Source organism: Poromitra crassiceps (assembly GCF_964638095.1).
Source record: "Poromitra crassiceps genome assembly, chromosome: 21".
Lineage (NCBI taxonomy): Eukaryota > Metazoa > Chordata > Actinopteri > Beryciformes > Melamphaidae > Poromitra > Poromitra crassiceps.
Window position 1 is genome coordinate 25,406,786 of NC_139638.1, and position 5,347 is coordinate 25,412,132.

Below are 5,347 nucleotides of genomic sequence, written 5' to 3' on the forward strand. Positions count from 1 at the left end.
TGAGAACATGAAACTCAAGAACATGAAATTATATTTGGGAGTCCAATATAACCCATATAATGGATGACGGATGTTATATCTATCTTACTTTATCTAATTTATTGTTATTGTTTCTATCAAACTGCTGCGCAAACGATATCACCTGTATGACGATAGGGCCCTATGTTGAATAGAATAATTGACTGTCTCAAAGTATGTTATGGGTTATGGAAATGTATGGATCATAGAGCCTCTGACCGGTGTGCACATTTAAACACAAGGAGGATCCAAGGGCCATTTAACCATTTATTCAGACAAGAATGTTGGATGGTTTGCAGGGGATAGAGACACTGCGTAACGCGTCATCATTCAGAAACCACGCCCAAGACGGGGGAAAACACAAACTCCTGTCCAATCCTGGCGTTCTCCTATGTCACGTGCATGGTTGCGTGTTGCACCAAAATATCGTATATACGGAAGATGAACACTCCAACTTACTTCTTGACAGCTAGATCCACATTTTTCTTCTCGCCAATTCTCAATGGCTTCCTTGTTTTGCTCAGGAGTACAAAAAAACCTTAACTGCCGATTTTTTACATTTGTTGTCTGCGCAGCCCACCACACAACAGATTTTAGCTATGTTTAATTCAAGGAAAATTACGCTGGTGTGTGGAAATGAACGGAGCTCTTCCCCCGTGATGGGCGTGGCGTATTACATGCAGTGTATCTATGGTAACATGTACATGTATGTTCGGTATAAAGGAAAATCCACTAGTTGGGTGTGTGTGGTTCTGAAAAAGAAAGAAAGGAAATGCACTCAAAATCATGCTGCCCACAACACCAAATAACTGCTAGCAGTAAGCTACTTTAGCTGCCACAAAACAACCATTTATACAGGTAAATTAATATAACTCAGGCTATATTAACAGGTAAGCTTAATACAATCAAAGAGGTAAATTACTACAGTACAAAGGTTAAAGCACTACTTACTTTTTCTTGAATAATGAAAGACTAGAAAGAAGGTACAAATAAACTTTAATGATACAATAAACAAATTAGATTTGGCGTATGACTCCATGATATGATGACGCTCCTCCTGAGACATGAGGACGTCAATGATAGGATAGAGAATTCCCCCATAGGGAATTCTTCAGGAGTCATGACATTGGCGGTGGTCAGGGGAGGAGGTGGGGCGAAACAACTGCTTTGCCGATGATCAGCAACTGAGGGGTAACGGCACAGATAGGTAAGTTACAACATAGTAGAAAACCTCGACTCTGATATACTACTCGGGTTAGGAGAATGGCCAGCGAGGGAAATAAGTGGCTTGAGCTGATTGGATGTTGGCCAGAGGGAGAGCATGGGAGACTGTGATTGGACAAGGAGAGAAGCATGAATGAAGGGAGGTGCATATCAATGACTGAGTGATATAACCTGAACAGGGCTTGGCTGCAGAGGGGAGAGAGAGATGAATGAAAAGGGGCATGCATATCAATGAATGGGATGATATAAAATATAACCTGGACCGGGCATTGGCTGAGGTCTTCATTATTGAAATTAGTCTAAATACATCACTTAACACACACAGGTATAATGCAGCAAATCAAAGGCCTACCAGCCAGCTCTAAAACTTTTTGTGAACTGACTGGGGTTTTAAAAGGAGTGTGCAGGTAATCAGGTAATTAAGAGTGATTGTGGGTAGCTGGGTGAGGTGCAAGAGGAACAGAGTTGAGGGAGTGGTGGATTATGGTAAACTGAGTCCAGGATACCAGCTTGGGATTTTTAACACGCAGTAACAAAAAAATCAAAATGTATGTTCGATGCTATCACAGCAACCTAAAAAGTCTGTTACATTTAACCCCGCAAGGTTCTGCTCCCTGCCGCGCATCCCAACATAGTGCAATTTGTACAAAGATAACCTTGTACTGAAGCCTAAACAAAATAAAATAAAATACAAATGAGCCAACAACAAAGATCTCAAAATGTATGCTTTGTCTCCCTATCTTGTTCTATAGCTCTCTGGTTCTTGCTCAAAGCTCTGAAGAAAGACTTGTTCCAACCAAGGTCAAAAGCCGTGAAGGAAAGCCTGAGCTGAACGGATGGATTGGAATTCTCTCCGAGGTCTGCTTAGCAGAGTTAACAACTACTCCACTGACTTTGGAAAAATCTGGCTTTCTGTGGTTTTTATCTTCAGGGTCATGGTCTATTTGGTGGTTGCCCAGTCGGTATGGGGCAACGCGAAGGACTTTGAGTGCAACACCAGCCAGCCCGGATGTCTCAGTTTATGCTATGACCACTTCTATCCAATCACCTACAACTACCTATGGTTCATGCAGCTCTTGTTCATCATCAGCCCACGACTGCTCGTGATAGTCCATGTGGAATACCGGGACAAGCGTGAATGCAAGAACCGGCTGAAGTGCGGCGAGAACTGTGCACCCATCTACGGCAACACGGGCAAGAAGCACGGGGGCCTTTGGTGGACCTACTTCTTCAGCCTGCTGTTCCAGATAGTGCTGGAGGTCATGTTCAACTTTCTGCTCTTCTACATCTATGAGAACACCTTCTTCCAGCCACTGATGAAATGCAACATGTGTCTCAATATAGTGGACTGCTACATTGCAAGGTAAGGCTAACTTCCAAGTTTTAGCCTCCAGAAGGTATTTTGTATCTGTTTCCTATAAAACATGAGTTCTTGAACAAGACACTAAATCAAGGTCAAGGGGTAATGCTTTGTAATAATGTTCAGTCATAAGTCATTTGTGGTTAATGATGAACTAATCATTTCTACAAAACATTAATGTACATTTAGATGATTAAAAAGTAATGTATAAACTTCTAGCAAATCATGAAATTGGCAAACAAATCATAAATGATTAATAAGTAATAGTTGATATATTATGACCTCTGTCCATGTGTTCTCCTCAGGTCTATGGAGAAGAAGTATTTCACCATCTACATGCTGGCCACCAGTTTGTTGTGCATCATCATTACTGTGTTCGAGGTCTGCTACCTGTTCACCCAAAAAATGTGGGAGTCCTGCGGGGGAGGCCATCACTCCGTGGAACTCAACAACATCAATGTTTGTGGGGGAGTGGTGCTTGTTTCCGTGTCCCACCAGACGAGGCGAGGCCGGGCGAGGCGGACGCTGACGGCCCAGCAGTGTGGGGCTGATTCCAGCCGAGGCCAACACCACAGAGAGCTCTCATCAGTGGAGCAGGGGGAAGCTATTCAACCGCGGCACGGCAGAGGGGTGACGTCACGACTCACCAGGGCCGCCCAGAGAGATGGCAGTGCCCCTGGAAGGGTCCAGCCACTATGCCCCCCCCTCCCCCGCACACGCTTTACTCATATCAACGCTGCAGCTTTTGGAGCTGACTGAAAAAAGTTTGTTAATTATTTATTTTTTTGCATTTTTTTGCATTTTTTGAATGGAATGCATTAATAGGCAATCCTCACATGGTGGAAGCTGGCTGGACTCGACCACGTCTGGTGCAGAAAAGTTGGTATCGGCGGAGGTTGACATCTGTAATGTGTGTAGAGGGTACATACATTGTGGCACGTGATTTCCAGCAACTTTTTGAAGAGCTCATCAGAGACATCCCAAGCACGGCCGAGCTCTGTGTGTGTGTGTGTGTGTGTGTGTGTGTGTGTGTGTGTGTGTGTGTGTGTGTGTGTGTGTGTGTGTGTGTGTGTGTGTGTGTGTGATCTGGCCTCCTGCCACAACCTCAGAGACATCCAGTGAAACACACCAGCTCATTTTATTTTTATTTTTATTTTATTTCATTTTTATTCTCATTCTTATTCTTATTTTATTTTTATTTTCTATTTGATGATTACTGTTTGTTTACCTGTTTACGTCAGAATGCCCCATTTTTGGGAAGTTTATATGTACATATATCTTTGATTGTAAATTTTGACTGTACATTATACATCTTCGACTGTACATTTATTATTATAATTTCCTTATTGTTGTACTGTTAATATGTGTATTTGCTTTGGCAATATAAGCACTGTTTGTTTTTTCATTCCAATAAAGCTATTTGAAATTGAAATTGAATTGAGAGAGAGAGAGAGAGCTGGAGCTAATCAACAGCTACAGCGGTCAACAAAGAGTTGATTGAGTTTCTGTTTGAAGATGGAAAGTGATGTCAGGGTTGTGAGTTTGAGGGTGCTTTGGAGTGCGTTCCAATCGTTTGCTGCTGCAAAGCGGAAGGAGGTGAGCCTTTCTGCTGCCTTTGGGGAAGTTCAAATTAGACTGCGTCTCACTGTCATGGACCTGCAGTGTGAGCAGTATAGGCTATGCCCAGTACAGACATTGTGCAAGAAGTTCTCAGGTTGAACATCCAGCAGATGAATGTATAGAAGATATAATCAGGTTAATTGTGCCTTACAACATAATGTTGCCTGTTTTTTTTTAGATGTGTCCTGTATATAGGCTAAGTGTTATATCAATTTTAGAGGATAATCAAGCTCGGTGGTAGACTACATATCATTTATATAACTTTTTGGTCATGGTGAATTTTGTCTTACTATCATTGCTATGTCATCATATTACTGTTTCTTTGTGCTATCACGGTTGCCTTTGGTTCATTCCTGTGGTTTGTAGGCTATTTCTTTGTGGGGCTTCCGTGTCAGAGGGCTACTTCCTGTCGCTCCGCTCTCTCACCACATATGGGCAAGTGACAGGCTGATCATTCATCATTCACACTAAACATCATGACCAGTGGATTTAGCTCAAATAATGAAATTAGATCATGAACATGCATTTATGGTAAATGTTGTATGATTGTAATATGCAAAAAGTCAGACTACAAAGTTTTGAGCAGGACTGTGTTGGTTTAATTAACTTTTTTTTTTCACTTGCCTTTATAGTCACTGTCTGTAAACATGGACACGCAGGTAATTCTTCCTCGGTCTGTATCCTGCTGTGGAGACAAAATGCTGCAATAAAATTCATATTTCTCCACTGGTTAGTCTTTAATACCTTTCTTTTCTCTGCTGGTATAGGCTATTCAAACCACCCCAGGTAAAAGACTTAGGCTAGCCTATACAGGTGTTCCTCAGAGCCACACACAGACAAGTTTTTATTTAACAGATATTGCCCACTTGCTCCCTTTCCTATAAAATAAAGGAAGGATTGTACCCATTATCACTATGATGAAAAGTAGGTAGTGGAACAATAAAACACAACAGATATACAGTGTTGGGAAAATTACTGAAAATTACTAATTGGTTACAGTTTATTACCACAAAAAGTAGTGGGATTATGGTAATGCCTTAGGCCTACTTAGTAACTAGTTACTCTCAAACACTCCTTACCAGGAAGTTATTAGGAACCGCCTTTATCAGAAACCAGGCACCATAC

General features: G+C 41.7%; 1 pseudogene across 1 annotated transcript; it reads left to right on the forward strand.

Moving 5' to 3' along the window:
- Positions 1–2,078: 2,078 nt before the first annotated feature.
- Positions 2,079–3,131, forward strand: LOC310795353 (gap junction beta-3 protein pseudogene; annotated as a pseudogene). Its single transcript has 3 exons — positions 2,079–2,605; positions 2,908–3,009; positions 3,101–3,131. The product of its transcript is annotated as a gap junction beta-3 protein pseudogene (transcript).
- The last annotated feature ends 2,216 nt before the right edge of the window (positions 3,132–5,347 follow it).